Below are 19,284 nucleotides of genomic sequence, written 5' to 3' on the forward strand. Positions count from 1 at the left end.
GCGGATCCATCCTCTTCTTCCGTTGTCTCCCGACGAATGACGGTTCCTTTAAGGGACGTCATCCAAGATGGCGTCCCTTGAATTCCGATTGGCTGATAGGATTCTATCAGCCAATCGGAATTAAGGTAGGAAAATTCTGATTGGCTGATGGAATCAGCCAATCAGAATCAAGTTCAATCCTATTGGCTGATCCAATCAGCCAATCAGATTGAGCTCGCATTCTATTGGCTGATCGGAACAGCCAATAGAATGCGAGCTCAATCTGATTGGCTGATTGGATCAGCCAATCGGATTGAACTTGATTCTGATTGGCTGATTCCATCAGCCAATCAGAATATTCCTACCTTAATTCCGATTGGCTGATAGAATCCTATCAGCCAATCGGAATTCAAGGGACGCCATCTTGGATGACGTCCCTTAAAGGAAACGTCATTCGTCGGGAGACAACGGAAGAAGAGGATGGATCCGCGTCGCCTGCTTCAAGATGGACCCGCTCCGCACCGGATGCAAGAAGATCGAAGATGCCGCTTGGAGAAGATGTTTGCCGGTCCGGATGTCCTCTTCTTGCCGGATAGGAGGAAGACTTTGGAGCCTCTTCTGGACCTCTTCAGCCACCGGATGATGGATCGCCAACCCCCGCTTGGGTTGGATGAAGATTTTGGAGCCAGGATGGATCGGTGATACCTGGATGGTGAAGACAAGGTAGGAAGATCTTCAGGGGCTTAGTGTTAGGTTTATTTAAGGGGGGTTTGGGTTAGATTAGGGGTATGTGGGTGGTGGGTTGTAATGTTGGGGGGGGGTATTGTATGTTTTTTTTTACAGGCAAAAGAGCTGAACTTCTTGGGGCATGCCCCGCAAAGGGCCCTGTTCAGGGCTGGTAAGGTAAAAGAGCTTTTAAATTTATTAATTTAGAATAGGGTAGGGCATTTTGTTATTTTGGGGGTCTTTGTTATTTTATTAGGGGGCTTAGAGTAGGTGTAATTAGTTTAAAATTGTTGTAATATTTTTCTTATGTTTGTAAATATTTTTTTATTTTTTGTAACTTAGTTCTTTTTTATTTTTTGTACTTTAGTTAGTTTATGTAATTGTAGTTATTTGTAGCAATTGTATTTAATTTATTTATTGATAGTGTAGTGTTAGGTTAATTGTAGGTAATTGTAGGTAGTTTATTTAATTAATTTATTGATAGGGTAGTGTTAGGTTTAATTATAACTTAGGTTAGGATTTATTTTACAGGTAAATTTGTTATTATTTTAACTAGGTAACTATTAAATAGTTCTTAACTATTTAATAGCTATTGTACCTGGTTAAAAGAATTACAAAGTTGCCTGTAAAATAAATATTAATCCTAAAATAGCTATAATATAATTATAATTTATATTGTAGCTATATTAGGATTTATTTTACAGGTAAGTATTTAGCTTTAAATAGGAATAAGTTATTTAATAAGAGTTAATTTATTTCGTTAGATGTAAATTATATTTAAGTTAGGGGGGTGTTAGTGTTAGTGTTAGACTTAGCTTTAGGGGTTAATCCATTTATTAGAATAGCGGTGAGGTCCGGTCGTCAGATTAGGGGTTAATAATGTGTAGGCAGGTGTCGGCGACGTTGAGGGGGGCAGATTAGGGGTTAATAAATATAATATAGGGGTCGGCGGTGTTAGGGGCAGCAGATTAGGGGTACATAAGGATAACGTAGGTGGCGGCGCTTTGCGGTCGGCAGATTAGGGGTTAATTATTGTAAGTAGCTGGCGGCGACGTTGTGGGGGGCAGGTTAGGGGTTAATAAATGTAATACAGGGGTCGGCAGGGTTAGGGGCAGCAGATTAGGGGTACATAAGTATAACGTAGGTGGCGGTCGGCAGATTAGGGGTTAAAAAATTTTAATCGAGTGGCGCCGATGTGGGGGGACCTCGGTTTAGGGGTACATAGGTAGTTTATGGGTGTTAGTGTACTTTAGGGTACAGTAGTTAAGAGCTTTATGAACCGGTGAGGTCCGGTCGTCAGATTAGGGGTTAATAATTGAAGTTAGGTGTCGGCGATGTTAGGGAGGGCAGATTAGGGGTTAATACTATTTATGATAGGGTTAGTGAGGCGGATTAGGGGTTAATTACTTTATTATAGTAGCGCTCAGGTCCGCTCGGCAGATTAGGGGTTAATAAGCGTAGGCAGGTGTCGGCGACGTTGAGGGGGGCAGATTAGGGGTTAATAAATATAATACAGGGGTCGGCGGTGTTAGGTGTTAGGGGCAGCAGATTAGGGGTACATAGGGATAATGTAAGTAGCGGCGGTTTACGGAGCGGAAGATTAGGGGTTAATAATAATATGCAGGGGTCAGCGATAGTGGGGGCGGCAGATTAGGGGTTAATACGTGTAAGGTTAGGGGTGTTTAGACTCGGGGTACATGTTAGGGTGTTAGGTGCAGACGTAGGAAGTGTTTTCCCATAGGAAACAATGGGGCTGCGTTAGGAGCTGAACGCAGCTTTTTTGCAGGTGTTAGGTTTTTTTTCAGCTCAAACAGCCCCATTGTTTCCTATGGGAGAATCGTGCACGAGCACGTTTTTGAGGCTGGCCGCGTCGGTAAGCAACTCTGGTATCGAGAGTTGCATTTGCGGTAAAAATGCTCTACGCTCCTTTTTTGGAGCCTAACGCAGCATTTGTTTGAACTCTCGATACCAGAGTTAAATTTATGGTGCGGCCAGAAAAAAGCCTGCGGAGCGTTAATCCCTTCTACCGCCAAACTCCAAATCTAGGCCTTAGTGTTTATTAATGTTTTGGGGTTCACACAGACCCCTTCATCAGAATAAAGAATAGTGTCAAATCATACCTTAATATAGTGTATAAAACAATTATGCAAATACAATTATGCAAATACTTACAACAAAGCACCTGTGTCTCCTACCATAGTTCCCATGTGTTGAGATGGAACGCACGCCATGCGTGTCAATAGACCGGAAGTTACCTCACTTCCGGTAGTACTTAAATATAACATGTTCAAACATACAAAAACTAAATGAAATCAACCTTAGTGTTTTCAACACTTTCAAATGTGTCACCAACCTGTTGTATATTGAACTCATGTGTTCAATATATGATCACAAATGAGTTCAATATACAACAGGTTGTACAACAGTAAAAAAAAGGTGTTGTTTATCTTATTTTCTTTACTGTGGCCAGTTAATGGCAGATATAAACAACAAGTTTCTACATATACCAAGAATGCAATGTGTAGAATGCAAGAGAGTCAGAGTTATTAATGCTACAAAATGCTCTCTAACCTCGCTGATGACAGAAGAAAAACTGCAATTTGCAGGATGAAATTGCAGAAGAAGAAGGCAAAATAGATATTAAAAGTATGATGCAAACCTTTAAATGTATAGTTAAAAAATGTATTGGGGAATTTAATTTTCGGTTTTATGACCCTTAGGGTGGAAAGGCCTCATTCCACATGCAATAAAGTCCAAAGGAAAAATAATGGGGGTCTAGCAGACCAAATACAAAAGGACCATTACCAATAGTATGAGACCGATATCAAGCTTTAGTGACTCTCATTGCCCTTACTTGAAGTTAGGTGATGAGGCTCACAATAACATTTTACTACTGACTGATCTGAGGAACTCTATGAACATTCAGTTCCTCAAATCCTATATGAAGGTTTGAAGATCAATAAATATGTAATGACAACTATGGATTATCAATCTACATCATCCAGGGCCAGGACCATCTTTAACACAGGGCAAAAGGGGCAGCTGCCCTGGGCCCAGTCTCTGTTGAGGTTCATACCAGACTGCTGATGTGACATGGGGAACACACACATTCAGTCCTAATACTGTCACAGTCAAAAGTACTCTGCTTATATTTTTTTAAAAACTGTGCCAGACCGTGCCCATGTCATGTGACATGCCAAGCTAGTGCCATGTGCTGTTTTAGATGTGCACTGTGCAGCCCTGAATGCAAAGCCCTAACTCGGCATCCAGCCATTTCCCACTGTATCAGAAAAATGTCTTACTGGGGTTACCACTGTTACCAGGTAACTGTTCTGGTGGTGGGGATTGTTTCTGGGTAGGGCTGACCGTAGGCACATGCAGCAGAAAGCTGGAGCGGCAGGCACATGAGGATTTGAGCATCTGTGCAGCTGCATACACTGCTCTCTTCAGTCTTGAGGCTGTGTGACTCATCTCACACTGTATCCATGCAGCCTTGGACAGACAGCATCATCTCTACTGGTCCCCTTAGCCCTGCTCTTTCTGCTGTGGCCCTAAGATCAACTAACTGAAGTTTGTTAGGGGAATAGTGCAATGTAGAAAGGTGTCAGTGGGAAGAATAAGTGAGTGCACACATGCCCCTCCCCATGCAGCATTGTCTAGTTCAGGGTGAGAGGGAACTTGTTCCTAGCAAAGAAGCTACATGTGCTGGTGTGGCTGATGTATAGCGTCATGCTGATACTTCACACATTAATGTAAGGTTTATTTTTATAGTTTTTATTTTCTCTCCGTCTCAGATTTTACAGCTTCCCATAGTAGTTCTGCTGTTCAAGTCAGCAAACTTATATTTGTCTGCACCTCCATGCTTCCTCCTTTACCTTGCTTTGCTCCTGTTGGCTGCCCTAAATCTCTTTAACCAGCTAACCTCACACCAGAATCACATTCAAAAGAATATTAAATGAATCCACAGTGGAGGAATTTATATATTTATTTACTTATTAGTTCTGCTTAGGTCCAGTTTCACATATTGCAATTTTTTTTAATTTTTTTTTTTTTTTTAAATGATTAGCCCAGAAGTGGATGATCCACCGCTGGGCTAATAATAAAAAAAAAAAATTGATTTAGTTGTTTTTTGGGATGTTGGGGTGGAGAGCGAAATTGCATGGGGTGGGGGTGGGGGTGGGGCCCAAGAAAATTTTTGCCCAGGGTCCAATCAATATTAAAGACGGCCCTGTCCAGGGCTCAACTCTAGGACAAGTAGATACAGTTCAAATATTTAATACATCTATTAAAGTACATAACAAGGTCATCTTCCAAAATTTAGAAGTTACAAAATTCAAAGTACAATAGTAAAAATCATATTAAGATAAAACCTTGCAACTTACCACAAAAGTGTCTGAGGGAACTCAAGTAGTGGATTATGATAAAACACAGCTTAGTTTCTGAGTTAAGTGGACACTGTACTCAGCTTCTACTATTTTTCATATAGTAGAGTAGCATTTAGACATTGTGATTTTTTTTTAACCTGAAAAATAGTTAAATTAAAATTTGAAACTAATAAAGCTGTATAAGCTGTTTACTTCTGGCTAAGGGCCATTAACTATTGGGTATAAATGCTCATGGTTAGGAAAAAGAGCCTTAGCAGCCAGGGGCCCTTAGCAGGAAGCACCTATCAGCCAATGTGCATTAGCAGGAAGTACCACTACCTATTAGAAAATGAGCGTTAGCAGGAAGTACCACTACCTATTAGAAAATGAGCATTAGCAGGAAGTACCACTACCTATCAGAAAATGAGCATTAGCAGGAGGTACCACTACCAATCAGAAAATGAGCATTAGCAGGAAGTACCACTACCTATTAGAAAATGAGCATTAGCAGGAAGTACCACTACCTATCAGAAAATGATCATTAGCAGGAAGTACCACTACCTATCAGAAAATGAGCATTAGTAATAATTTTAAGTACAATTTTAAAAGTTTTTATCACACATTTTGTCAGGCAAATACATTTACCATGCTTCATTTTTGTTCTTACAATAAAGATAATAGAAAACATGAGCACCGTGTCCAACTGTTTTGGCTGCACTCAGTTCATCTTAGTTTTAGGGATCCTTTTTATGGCAGGTTAGTAATTTGTTGTGTGGTATCAGGAACTCCCCCAGCACACCTCCCAAACACCTCACATCCTGCAGGTCTGTAACAGATTGGTAGGGTATATCTTGCCATCCTGCCCCCAGCCACTTGGTGCCCACACAGAACACTGTCCCTCTTATTTACTGTCACAGCCATAAACTACCGGGGGGGGCACTGCCCAGAAGCTTTTAATCTCCCATATACTGGACATCATCTTGCAGACATTGGGGGTATATGCCCCAGGCATGCACCTGTTCATCTGTGCAACTGTTTACCCTACAACAGCAGTACCTTTCTTTTTAAGCATACTTACTTTTAAGACAGAGAAAAAAAATGTTCAGGAATTTTGGAGGACTACAAATGTGTCAAGGGGGCAAGGCTAGAGCTGTTGATGCCTGTGTGCCACCTAATAAGAAGCTCAGCCACGAAACACAGCATCTCAAATGAGTCTAAATTGTAAATACATGCTGTTCAGCTTCTTCGTGCAATTAGGGTTTATCTTCACTGTTTTGCAGCTAATGTGCTTTGCTCTTTATGGCAAATTCTGTACAGCTAAAAAATCTTTTTATTCTCCAGTAAATAAATTTAAGGATGTTTTTCCTGTGAGAACGTTTTTTTCCCTATATCATAAAGGGCAATGTTCATATAATAATATATTTTTAAATTATTGTTACATGCATAAACATTTGTAGCTATGTGTTTAACCCAAACGAGGGGTTAAAAAAAAAGAGTTAAGCTTGTACACCAGGATACATAGCAAGATATGGCTGATGATTACTGACTACTGATTGCTTAACCAGCAGTCTCCTGCTCAGGAGCAGCAGTGCAGTATGACTCCGAAGATCCTTAAAAAGACATCATGACATTACAAGTAGATTTTAATGTATTTAATTTGTTTGCATAGATGCAATAAGCATATTTCTTTTATGCAATATTGATAGCACTTATTAAACGTTAATAAGAAACTAAAGCACTTTTGAATGCTTAAAGAGATTAGATGCTTATAAACGACATTGTATAGGAACCATTGTTATTTGAAACATAGAGTATCATTTCTTAAAGGGACAGTATACACTCATTTTCATATAACTGCATGTAATAGACACTACTATAAAGAATAAGATGCACAGATACTGATATAAAAATCCAGTATAAAACTGTTTAAAAACTTACTTAGAAGCTGTCAGTTTGGCTCTGTTGAAAAGGTAGCTGGAAAGCCCACTGCAAGTGGGAAATAAAACACTCCCCCCCCCCTCCCCCTTCTTTTGCCTATGAAAAGACCCTTTACACAAACAGGAGCAAGCTAGAGAAGGTAGCTGACGGTATTCTCATAAAACTTTGGGGCTTGGTTAGGAGTCTGAAAATCAGAGCAATGTTATTTAAAAATAAGCAGAACTATATTTTTTTAAAAAAAATAAAACTTTATGGGTTATATAAATAGATCATCAACAAAACATTTATGCAAAGAAAAAATGAGTGTATAATGTCCCTTTAACTCCAAAATATATAGTATGGGTAATTATAGTTTAAAAAAAAAAAGATAAAAAAAGGCTGAAGTCTGTGTCTTGTCACAGATAGACTAGGTTGCATGACTTCCTTGTGAATTTTCTAAAACAAAGTTCTTCTTAATGACAGAATTTTTACTTTGGGCAATGTTGGATACTAGCATTAGGGATGGGCGAATGTGTTTATATTCGAATTCGAAAGTTAGAACTAATTATATTGTAGAAATTCAATTTAGATAATCGAATGTTGATAAGAACGAATATTCTTAAAAATTCTATAATCGAATGCTATTTACAGTTTTTAAATGTCACTTTTTATTTCAAATGTTCATAATTAGATTGAATGTCCACAATCGAAACTTCGAATGTAACATTCGATTTAACAAATACTATTCAGACGTTCAATAGTAGTTCATGTGGTAGGGAATTTAGTAAATTTATACTTAATAGATACAAATAAATCAATTTAAATGTTTATATTTCGAATATTGCATAATTGGAATATTACATTTAAAGAAAGCATTAGAAATACTATTACACATATATAAATTCTTATTTTTCAAATTCAAATATTGCATAATTCTAATCTAATTATTAGAAAAATTATAATCAAATATTATATTTAAAGAAAGCATTATTACATTAAATTAAAGTGAAGGTAAACTTTGATGAATGAAAGTCCGTTTTTTTAAAAATACTATTAAAAACAGGGGAACTTTCATTCATCAAAGTTTACAAATCAGCCGTTTTGATTAAAAACGTATCTTTTTTTTCTTTTCACAGCCAGAGCAGCTTCCCCCTCCTGGAAATCCTCTCTTCACACATCAGCAATGACTAATCCGGCTTCCTCCAATCACAGCATGGCCTCAGGCAATAACCACCCTGGGGGGAAAGCCATGATTGGAGGAAGCCGTATTAGTCATTGCTGACGTGTGAAGAGAGGATTTCCAGGAGGGGGAAGCTGCTGTAGCTGTGAAAAGAAACAAAGGTACGTTTTTAATCAAAACGGCTGATTTGTAAACGCTGTTTTTTATAGTATTTTTAAAAACGGACTTTCATTCACCAAAGTTTATCTTCAATTTAATGTTAGAGTGTTGTACAAACATTTAAATTTGAAACAAATGTGTTAAAAAAAATTTCATTTTTCGAATGTTGTGAAACATTCGCCCATCCCTAACTAGCATACCTACTTCCATAAGAACACTTCCATGGTTGGTAAAAAAAAATAGAAAAAATAGTAATACATTCCCCAACATCATACACTGGATAGCAAACTCATGTTTGTGAGCCACATACATTACTCTAAATTTAGTTGCTATTGCTAGTAGGTAAGAAAACAAAAAATTTTCACACTTTCCAAGCGCCTGCAAATCTAAAACTCTCCACTCTGGCGAAATGATCTAAGATGTCTTTTTAGTACTGCAAGGTCCTTTAAACAATTTTTTAAAAAAAGTAAATTTTAGCTTACGCTATGCAGAGTTTTGCATGTGAAGGAGGGATGTCTAAATTAAAATATAATGCTCAAAAATAAAAAATAAAATGATTTTTGCATTATTTCTCTCCATGCCGATGAGATTTTGATCATTGAGCCCCAAGTGAGAACGAGAAGGACAAGTGAATCATCAGCTGAAAGATGAGACAGCCCTCTCTCAAAAGAGTCAGAAGTTTCTATAAGTTACACAGGGACTCCTTAACTGCCTTATATCTAGGACCAGACTCTTAGATATTTTGACTCTATATTATAATATCCCTTGGTTGGGAAGTTGCTATGTATGTTAATAAACAGTAAGTGCCTAATGTTATAAGCATTGTTACAATAGCGCAATGTTATAAATGTAGCAGCTTCACTATTAAGGTTGCGGGAGGAAATTTTCGAATGGGTTGAAATTACTACACTTCACCTGTGGAAGGCGAAGATTTTCTGCCTCTGCAGAATGTGAAAAGCAGTATCCCCCTCTGCAGCGAAGGTGTAATGTAAATGATTCTTTTAGACAGTACTGAATGACAATACAATTTACATGTGTGAAACGAAACTGAAACTCTTATGTTACAATACAATAGTATACAATAGTATACAATAGTAAAACTTGAACATGAAATTTGTATGTGTGTATATATTGTTTTATATAGGTATTATTCTGTAAAAAAAAATATTTTTAGTTATTTAAAAAACAAAAAAAACATGTTTTTAACTTTAACTTTGATGTGTTCTTTTCTTTTTAGGAACAAGATTTAGTGTATGGGATATTAATTTCCCGTAAAGGGCTAGATCAATAGTGGAGCGCTAATTTATCACAATCCCGTAAACAGGCAAATTTGCAGGTTTGCAGGTGCGCAATAAATAATCAGCCATTACAAGCTCGTGGTAGCAATTATCGCTTATAAAATTAACCAGAGATCAGAACTCTGGTTCATTTTATAAATGTAACCCAAATGACCTCAAAATACAGTAGTGTATATTTTATGAAAAAATAAAAATTGTAGCTTTTGTATTTTTTAATAAAATAACTGCACCAGGCATTTTTTCTATGGGAAATGTGTGTTCCCATAACATATATATGTACAGTATATATTTACATGCATATATATTTACTGCCCATTGCTGAGTGACTTACCCCCTTCACTGCGCTTTGGTTCTGTGCTGTCTATTGGAGCCTAAGGAAGCAAGCTCTCATGAGCACAATGCTTCCCAGCGATGCGAACGCGAGCTTGCATTTGCATTGCTGTCATCTTGTAACACCAGTATACGCTAGCATGCACTGGTATTACTCAGTGGAGTGCAAATATCGCTTTCACAAAAGCGATATTCAGCGCTCAACTTGTAATCCACTTGTAATGAAAAATACATTTGCTTTTTCGATTTACAATAGTGCATTTTTTTAAAGATTGCAATTTGAAAATAGATGGCTTTTTAACGTATTTTTATAGGCGCTGCAAGTTCACAATGTACTGAATGTGTTCAGTCATTATATCGCAATTGCACTGTACTACCAAACATGTTTAAAAGGAAAGCTAAGTCAAAATTAATTTTTCAGATAGATTCAGATAGAGCACACAATTTTAACCCCTTAGTGACCAGACCATGTTACAATTTTTTTACCGTTAAGGAACAGGGCTATTTTTACATTTCTGTGGGCTTTGTGTTTAGCTGTAATTTTCCACTTACTCATTTACTGTACCCACACATATTATATACTGTTTTTCTCGCCATTAAATGGATTTTCTAACAATACCATTATTTTCATCATATTATATAATTTACTATAAAAAAAATATAAAATATGATGAAACAAATTGAAAAAACACACTTTTTCTAACTTTAACCCCCAAAATCTGTTACACATCTACAACCACCAAAAAATACCCATGCTAAATAGTTTCTAAATTTTGTATTGAGTTTAGAAATACGCAATGTTTACATGTTCTTTGCTTTTTTTGCAAGTTATAGGGCAATAAGTACAAGTAGCACTTTGCTATTTCCAAACCATTTTGTTTTTTTCAATATTAGCGAAAGTTACATTGTAACACTGATATCTGTCAGAAATCCCTGAAAAAACCTTTACATGCATATATATTTTTTAGTAGACAACCCAAAGTATTGATCTAGGCCCACTTGGTATATTTCATGCCACCATTTCACTGCCAAATGAGATAAAATAAAAAAATGGTTAACGTTTTCTCTAACTAGGTTTCTCACTGAAATAATTTACAAACAGCTTGTGCAATTATGACATAAATAGTTGTAATTGCTTCTCTGAGGTCCACTTTGTTCAGAAATAGCAGACATATATGGCTTTGGCATTGCTTTTTGGTAATTAGAAGGCTGCTACATGCCATTGTGCACCACACTTGTATTATGCCCAGCAGTGAAGGGGTTAATTAGGTGGCTTGTAGGGTTAATTTTAGCTTTAGTGTAGATATCAGCCTCCCACCTGACACATCCCACCCCCTGATCCCTCCCTGACCCCTCTCAAACATTTCTCTTCCCTCTGCCACCTCACAATTGTCACCGCCAACTTAAGTACTGGCAGAAAGTCTGCCATTACTAAAATATTTTTTTTTTATTTTTTTTTTTATTTTTATTATATCATTTCTAGGGTATAGGATCGCCCCTAACCACCCATCCTGCCTGAGTCAACCTAAACAGCTCTCTAACCCTCCCCCCTCTACCTATTTGCTGCCATCTTAGGTACTGGCAGCCAGCCAGTTTGCTATAAAATATTGGGGGGGGTGTTTGTAAAAAATAAAACTTTTTCCGTAGTGTAGCTGGCCCAACTTATTAGCAAACCCCACTGCCCCTCCCACATCCCTTTCTAACAAACATGGATCCCACATAGGATCCCCCTATCTTCCTTCCCCCTCCTCCCTCCTTTCCACTGCCGTGATTAATGTAGCATGGCGTAGCGGTACCGCACCCCTTCACGCTCCCTTCCTGCCCCTTCTCCCACCTCCTCCAGCGATAGGCTGCCCACCCACCTCCCTCCAAGCCCTCCCTCGCCACCTCACTCTGGCCAATGCATAGAGGGCCAAAGAGTGTCTCTCTCTGCATCGGTTGCTTAGGAAAGGGTATTGTATGATGCCTTAATATTGAGGCATTGCTGCAATACCCTGAAAGCGGCTGGAAGCAATCACGATCGCTTCCACCGCTTGAAACCCATGAGGACGTACCAGGCACGTTTTTGGTCGTTAAAAACAGTTTTTGTAGGACGTGCGTGGTACATCCTTGGACTTTAAGAGGTTACAACTGAATTGGAAACAACTTTCCAATTCACTTCCATTATTTTAATGTGCACAATCATTTTATATGCACACTTTCTGAGGCACCAGATCCTACTGAGCATGTACAAGATTCACAGGATATACATATATGCATTTAATGACTGACTGATGGCTGTCACATAATGCATTAGAAATAAAAATGCAACTAACTTTTTAAATTTGTCAGAAAAAAGAAATCTACTACTAATTTGAAATTCAAAGTGGTTTTGTCTTGTCTCTTATGCATTTATTGATTATGCTGTTCTACTCTGTTTAGTGGTCCTTTAATTTTAATAACATTTGTTACAGTGCAACACCAATATTAGTGCACCCACTCAATAGCGCTCCACTTATAATCTAGGCCATTGTGTTTTGACTCCCTAGAAAGGCCAAAAAGCAAATTCTGTAACCTGCAAATCAGATACCTGGTTAGGGAAAACTGCAGCAGTTTGAAAGCCTAGATTACATATATTGCTTTTGGACTTTACTAAAATAATGGGAGAGCAGGCATGGTGCAAAAATTAACTCACAAGATACATGAACCCAGTAATAAAGCCATTGGTATTTAGAGACAGAGAGGTAAATGCACCATTACTGGATTTTACTCCTAAGCACCATCACCCACTGACAATGAACCAATAATTTAACAAAAAAAAAATGTGAAATATGGAATTATTGTTGTTATACCTAGTAAGCAGCTGCCTAGGGCTACCTTCACTGAGCTGAGCACAGCCTAACTTTTCATATTTCAATACACTAATACTAAGTTATATTTTCAGAACTGTAACCATGGTTACACAGTGTAGCCAATTAGATATTTTGCTAGGCTAGGGCATCTTTTGCCTCTGCTTTAACAGAGATTTGTTAGTGAGTTTGAGTTGACACCTGGGTAACTTAAACATTGAACCATCAAAGTTTAGGTTTTTAAAATAAACAGGTTTTTAAAATGACAAAATGAGCAGCTAGCTGAGCCAAATGGCTTTTATCTGCTGTTAATTTCTATGTCTCTTTGTACTCAAAGGATTTATCTTTTTCTAAAGTTTCTCTGTTTTTCTTTTGTTTTATCTGATATTTTTGCATTAGGTTTTCAATGGGCACTTTGATTAATGACCCCATCTCTTTGACTTATTTAGCAAAGGCTCTTGGCCTCAAAACCATAAATTACTGAAGTCAAACAACAACCTCTACTGTAAATTTAGCTGTTCTTAGCATTTTTTGGTAGCCCCATGAGAATAGAATTTAATGAAAGAAACAACTAGCAACATAACATTTTCTTGCCTGGGATTTGCTATGTAAGTTAAAAACCAATAATAAGGAATTTATCATAACACAATGACCACACTGAACAGTATGTTTAAATTGAGTCATGTAGCCTATAGTTCACTGTCACAAGAACTAGGTCATAATGCAGAAAGCTTCTATGTTAGAGAATTCAGAGACCAATTCAAATTGGTGTTTGAAGGGACATAAAAGTCTATATCCCAGCTAAACTACAATTAAAGAGCATGGAGAGTTATAACAATGAATGTACTTACCTTGCTCAAAATGTTTTTGTTTCTTTGCAATAAAGTGCCAAAGCACCATTACATACTACTGCCCTCTGCACAAAACTGTGAACCCTTCAGATTATGGGGTAGATTTATCAAATTAGCGGATTGTGTCCGCCCGACATCGATAAATGCCGACAGCATACGCTGTTGGCATTTATCATTGCACAAGCATTTCTGGTCAAATGCTTATGCAATACCACCCCCTGCACATTTGCAGCCAATCTAGCTAGCAGGGGGTGTCAATCATCCAGATCGTATCCGATTGAGATGATTGCTGTCTGCCATCTCAGTGGTGGCGGATGAGTTAAAGAGCAGCACTTTGTAACTTATGTTTCAGGCAGACCTGAAACTTCGGGGGTAGATTGCAGCATCCGCTGCTTGGTAAATCAACCCCATTGGCTCTGCAGTATCCTAGAATATGCTCACATCCAATCCAATGCCAATACAAGGGTAACTCATGCATATAGAAGGAACTGAAAAGTGAAGGAGACAGCAGTTGCTTCTGTGATTTCTAATGTTGAAAAGAAATTTGGTTCAAGATAAGTTTTCCTCTTATTCCATAATCTACTTGTAATTGCAGGTTAAAGTGACATTCTAGTGCAAAAAAATACATGATCTAATTTGTTATATCTTATAATATTTGCACTAACTTGGCTCTATGTATGTTCAATTGCTTATTAGCCTTAAGTGACTAGAGAAGCCCATTGGAGTACTGTTTATTTCCTGCTTGTCATCAGCAATTTTCTGAGAGGGGATTCAACTATCTGTTTAACTCCTTTGTGTTGGTTAACACATATAGTTGGAGCATCATTAGTGCAGAAATTACCTGCTCTAATGAATGATATATAGCATGTCTAAATGTCCCTTTAACTGGGGTCGAGACTTTTAAGTTTCTTTAGGAGTCCATGTACAAGAAAATAAAGTAGATACATACGTAGATATATACATATTAGATAAGAGTTCAGGATTTTCGTACTGCAAATATTAGTTGTGATATAACATAACATTGCATTATTATTTTTTTAGTGTCTGGCTTATAAGAGTCCATGATTCATACTGCAGACGATCCCTGGGAAAAAGCAATTATATGCCTTTATTGTCAAGAATAAATTTGATCAAAGCTTTGGGTATAACTAAGGCCTGGTTGGATCTCACATGGGTGTCAGTGTACCATTGTGGCTAATATTATTATTATTATTAGCAGGTATTTGCAGAGCGGCAACAGATTCCGCAGCGCTATAAACATAGTTGGTATACAAGGTAACATTTATAGGGGGTCAAATGGGGAGAGGGCCGTGCCGAGAGTTGCACTGTTGTAGTCGGCTCTTATAAAGACGATCTGCAAACAGCTGGGCTCATAGGCTTACATTCTAAGGGGTTCAAGGGGAAAGCAATAAAGTTAGGAAAGGGTAGTGTTGGTTGTATGCATCCCTGAATAGTAGAGTCTTTAAGGAGCGCTTGAAGCTGTTAAAACTAGGGGAGAGTCTTGTGGAGCGAGGCAGAGGGTTCCATAAGATGGGGGCCAGTCTGAAGAAGTCCTTTAAACGGGAATGTAAGGAAGTAACAACAAAGGAGGAGAGGAGGAGATTGTGAGCAGAGCGAAGGGGATGGGAGGGAGAGTATCTGGAGAAAAGGTCTGAAATGTAGGGGGGATCAGTGCAGTTGAGGGCTTTGTATGTCAGAGTGAGTATTTTATGTTTAATCCTGGAGGCAAGAGGAAGTCAGTGAAGGGATTGGCAGAGAGGTGTAGTAGATGAAGAGCGACGTGTTAGGAAGATGAGCCTGGCAGAGGCATTCATTATGGATTGTAAAGGAGCTAGGTGGCAACTAGGTAGACCAGAGAGGACGGAGTTGCAGTAGTCAAGACGGGAAAGGATGAGAGAGTGGATACAAATCTTAGTTGTGTCTTGTGTAAGGAAATGTATAATTTTAGAGATGTTTTTAAGGTGGAAGTGTCAGGCTTTAGCCAAGGACTGAATGTGAGGAGTGAAGGAAAGGTCTGAGTCAAGTGTGACCCCAAGATATCGGGCATGTGGGGTTGTTGGTAATGATTGAATTATCAACAGTTATAGAAAATTGGGGAGTGGAGATTTTGGAAGAAGGGGGAAAAATAAGGAGTTCAGTTTTGGAGAGATTTAGCTTAAGGTAGTTAGAGGATATCCAAGATGAGAAATGAGAAAGACAGTTAGTGACACGGGTTAGTAAGGAAGGAGGTAGGTCTGGTGCAGAGAGGTAGATTTGGGTGTCATCGGCATACAAATGATATTGAAACCTGAGGGACTTTATTAAGGAACCTAATAATGATGTATAGATTGAAAAGAGAAGGGGACAGAGAACAGAGCCTTGAGGTATCCCAACAGAAAGTGGTAACGGGGCAGAGGATGCTCCAGAGAAGGCTACACTAAAGATACAATAAGATAGATAGGAAGAGAACCACAAGAGAGCTGTGTCGCAGATGCAGAAGGATTGGAGGGTGTGGAGCAAAAGAGGGTGGTCAACAGTGTCAAAGGCTGCAGACAGAACAAGGAGATAAGCAGAGAGAAGTGGCCTTTGGATTTTGCTGTAAGCAGGTCATTGGTAACCTTGACAGTTGCTGATACATTATCTGCTGCATATGAGTGTGAGTGAGTCAGCCATCTGTCAAGTTTTGTGCATCTGAATCAGTCTGCTGCATAAGTAACAGTGTATGTGTGTGTATCAGTCAGTGTACTTCTTACTGAAATCCAAAGTGTCCCTCTTCAACCTTTGTTCTATAGTCCATCCCTCCTCATGTAGGTTGCCAAAATGATCACAGCATTGGTTTGTGCATTCTCACTCATCTCAGCAACATAAAATGACATTAAAAACCTCTTGCATTTGTGTAATCAAAAGTGCTTGTCCCAAACTCCTTAGAGAGGCCAAAAAGAAAATTATGTTTTCTAGGTTTTAAAAATGCTGCAAAAACACTAACATTGAAAACGCCAGGATGCAATGGCAGGTACAAAAATTTAAACAGATGTACTATGCCAAAGGGAATAAAGCTGACCGTATGCTGGCCAATAAAGTAAAACAAAGAGCAGCAGATGCTAGAATTCCATACCTAAAAACACAAAATGGCCCGATCCGCCTTCCCACAGACATTGGGAAAGCATTTGCTGGATATTATCACCACCTATATAATTTGAAGGATTCCCCTGATTGCACTTCCCCCACATCTGAAAAGGTTAAAGCCTTTCTTGACCCGTTATCTCTTCCAACACTTACGGAGGAAGAGAAAGAGTATATGGATGCCACCCTTTCAGAGCGAGAGATAAAATTAGCTATTAAATCATTAAAACCACACAAGGCCCCAGGGCCAGATAGTTTCACAGCTATTTTTTATAAACAATTCTGCCCCCTTATTGTCCCTATACTTGCTAGAGTCTTCTCTTTGGCAGGTGAAAAAGGATCTCTTCCTCCCGAGTTTCTAACGGCAACAATAGTAGCCATCCCGAAACCAGGTAAGGACCCTATCGCATGTGAAAACTTCCGTCCCATATCCCTCCTCAATTTGGACACAAAGTTATTTGCTAAAGTGTTAGCCAACCAGCTCAACTGTATCCTTCCTTCCCTAGTCAACTGGGATCAGGTGGGATTCACACCGGGCAGAGAGGGGCCTGATAATACTTGGCGACTTTTAAATGTATTTCTTGAAGCCAAACGACGGAACATACCATGCACCACCCTGGCCCTCGATGCGGAAAAGGCCTTTGAACGCTTTAATTGGTTGTACCATTTTGAAGTCCTGAACAAATTCGGCTTTCCATCCCACTTTATTACTCGCTTAAAGCTCTTTACAAATCTCCCTCAGTGTCGGTCAGAGGTTTAGGGTTCGCGTCCCCTTCCTTCCCGATCACTAACGGAACGAGACAGGGATGTCCCTTGTCCCAGAAAAAAGTAGAGTCAGAAATGTGAGTTTCTGGCTCCAAGGGCAGATTGCATTTATTAGCACTTACTGTCCCCTACTACTACTATAGGTATCAAAACCTTGAAAAGGAAGAAAATGTGGGTAGAGCAGCGTGTGTCTAAAATTAAAACCTAACTTTTATTTCAACACTTAAAAAAAGAAGAAAAATAATAACATACAATTAAAAACACAAATTCGCATAGAACTTGGAAATTAGGGTTAAATTGTACCCTTTATTTAGTATTTGGATGGGGTAACGATATGAGAGAGGGGTATCAATATTCAGATATTATAGTACTTAAATAAGGTTATCTGAAGAGCTGATATAAGTGTGGATTCTCTTGTATCTCTGACAACTATGTTACTGTGTCAAATTATTGTTGTGCATACATATAGTGTTACTAAAAGTATTTTATCTCTCTGATCTAACTGAATAATATACACCTCCTCTATTGGGCTTGTATATCGAACTGAGGTGATGAAGTGTCGTGTTCAATTAAATTAATGAGAGAATAAACTTTTATGATTTTGGATTTTAGTATTGTGTATATATGCAGAGGTGATTCTGCTATATGTATTGAACTTTTATGATTTAGGATTTTAGTATTGTATATATATGCAGAGGTGATTCTGCTATATATATTGAAGTTCAAATATTGAGAAAAAATGTATAAATCGAGTTACAGTACGTTGTAGAGATAAGTGCCTTTAGCTAATGCTTAAATAGCAATTTTTATATTAGTCCTTACACAAGTAATAGGAGCATTCCCCTTATTTCTGGGGTACTGTGCTTTATACAGAAGTTGTTGTATCTTTTCTCTTAATTTTGTTTAAGTGAATATATCTGCAAAATTAAATCATGCATGTAGACACTTCTATACATATGTATTTTGTTGTTTAACTCGTTAATGCTGATACTTTGTATCAATAGTTGGAGATGATATGGGTTAATACTTGTGATCGATATCTTAGTGTGATAATGTGACTTAGTGGTTATTGTGCTTCTTGTTCAACCTGTTTGTTCTAGTAAACATGGATACTTGTGGAGTATTGAAGTCACAAACTTCAAATGAGGTAGTTATTGGTTCTATTTTATATATATAGAATCAAATCAGTATCAAGCTAATTGCTCTTTCCCCTTAGTATCTATGTATGTATATTGGCTTTGAATTAATTGCAGTTTTGTGTGATTCAGTATGTTACATAACTTTGTATATTTTTCTTGAATTTTCTTGGAAGTCACTACACTTGACCTGATGTATTATTTCTTTATTTGCTGACACTGTTGTATATGTTTGGTCCATTCAGTATTATGTCATACTTGCTAGTGCAATATTTGTTCACAGTATTGTTTATATATTCTTGCAGTTCACTTGTATTATTAGTTAATACGGCCGACTGTGTAATACCGTAATGGTTTTATATATCTAGACCCTGATAGCTTGCTTAGATAGATTTTCTTATATTTATAGAGCTCTTTGTAATTATACTATTGGGTGGACTAAACAAGTGTGGGTCTTAGTTTGTTAACAATAACAACTGAGCTGAGTCTGCAATAGTCCCCCGGTTTCCAGCAGTATTGTTTGGGAGCCGGTATATTTTTAGTTATAGCAGTCTTGTGGTCTTTTAGAATATTGACTAGCGTCAGATAAATTGTAGTGTAATCAGGTCAAGTAATACTGAAACTTCTATAACGGCAGTTACTTAGTAAA

Source organism: Bombina bombina, chromosome 3, assembly GCF_027579735.1.
Source record: "Bombina bombina isolate aBomBom1 chromosome 3, aBomBom1.pri, whole genome shotgun sequence".
NCBI lineage: Eukaryota > Metazoa > Chordata > Amphibia > Anura > Bombinatoridae > Bombina > Bombina bombina.